The 1581-nt window shown below is 37.1% G+C and overlaps 1 pseudogene; it reads right to left on the bottom strand.

Annotated features, from left to right (window-relative positions):
* Positions 1 to 841: 841 nt before the first annotated feature.
* Positions 842 to 1019, bottom strand: LOC149667083 (U2 spliceosomal RNA; annotated as a pseudogene).
* Positions 1020 to 1581: the final 562 nt, after the last annotated feature.

Raw genomic sequence — 1581 nt, 5'->3', positions numbered from 1 at the left:
ACGAAGTATGGGTAGTCTCATACTTTTGGAACATATCTTATTAACTTATGATATCAGTAACACTAGGGAAATCAAGTTCATTAGAAGTAGTTTGGTTCAGTTCTTCACAAGGGTTGGGACTTGTGCTAACACCTAGCCATTAAGCCTATTAAGAACTTCTTATTGTATACCTGTAACCTTTATAATTAACTTCTAATTGAGCATCGTTTAATTAAAATTGATAGTTGCAATATAACTGGTTAAAAAGAAATGCCTTCAAGGAGATGTTTTACTTGAGTGGGCATCTACATAGACTTCAGATCCTTAAAACATCCCGGGCAACGCCGGGTTTCTTGGCTAATGCAGATTTAATAGGAAACACATTTTTTGTTTATATCTTAGTTACGCTTAATATAGTGTTGTTATTTTATCTTGGGAGAACTACCTAATCCAAACAGTAAAAAACTAATTTTGTCACAGGCTGGATTCGAGCCTGTGCAAAAACCTGGAGCTGATCTACTGCAAATCGCTTACTGGCCACTTTAAATCAAATATGTTTATTTGTATCAATGGCAAATAGAGATAAAATGGAGTGAGATAGTATGGACATACGTCAGCAAAGAGGGTACAAAGAGGCTACCCTCTTTGCTTGGCTGGAGTGTTCTCGCTTTGGAAGTCTTTCTCTGCACTCTTATTGGTTGAAATGCGGTGAACCGGATATAAAGAGGGAAATATAACCTGAGGATAAAGCAGTACAGCGAGAACTCCCACAATGCCTTGCCCAAGCAGTTAGCTTCAACTCCTAATCTCTTTGATGTTAGCTGCTTCAGAATAAGCGTGTTTAATTTTGACTTAATTAGAGAGGTTGTGAGCCGATCCTGAATGTAATGCAATATCAGGTCGACTCGTGGCGAAGTCGGGCAAGCCCGTTAAACTTCGCCCAGTTCCAAAAAGCGAGTTAATATCGAAGGGTCCCAATGAAACCCGATCAGATATTAAGCTGATCAGAACAGATACTAAATTATTTTATTAAAATAAATCTGGTCATTTACATCAGGTCACGATATTTTAAAATTGCGGTTAAATTAATTTAAATTACGCAATTTTTACGTTAAAAAGGCTCAAATAAAGACTACCATTTTTGGTCTGTTATACAGATTTAAAGCAATTAATTTTGAAATTTAAAGAGATGGCTTTACTGCCCTTACGTGCTAACCACAAATACAATTAAAACAAAGACAGCTAAAAACTAAGTGTACATTAACTGTTTAACTGACTAAAGATATAAATCCCTAAAAAAGTAGTTTTAGGTTATCGCCTGTGCCCACTACACCCGGTAGGTCGTCATAAGCCCAGAGGTCCCGGAATTGCAAAGGGGTTAGATGTCGTCTGTCCAGCATTACTCTTCGTAAGATATTGGTCCGTACTCTCTGTAGCACCACCTTCGCTGAGTCAAAGCGCTTGTCAAAGATCGCCGCATTTCGGGCCTTCCATACTTAAAAATTAATTTCTGTTATCAGAATGGTGAGCATCCTTACCAAAATATTTTGAAATAATAAATTTTACCAATCAGTTTCTAAGGTAGATAAACCAAAATTATCG

Source organism: Phalangium opilio, unplaced genomic scaffold (assembly GCF_054372755.1).
Source record: "Phalangium opilio isolate 3A_F unplaced genomic scaffold, DU_Popi_V2 ptg000060l_1, whole genome shotgun sequence".
Classification (NCBI taxonomy): domain Eukaryota; kingdom Metazoa; phylum Arthropoda; class Arachnida; order Opiliones; family Phalangiidae; genus Phalangium; species Phalangium opilio.
Note: the sequence above shows the minus strand (reverse complement) of the source record. Positions and strands in the feature narration are given on the sequence as shown.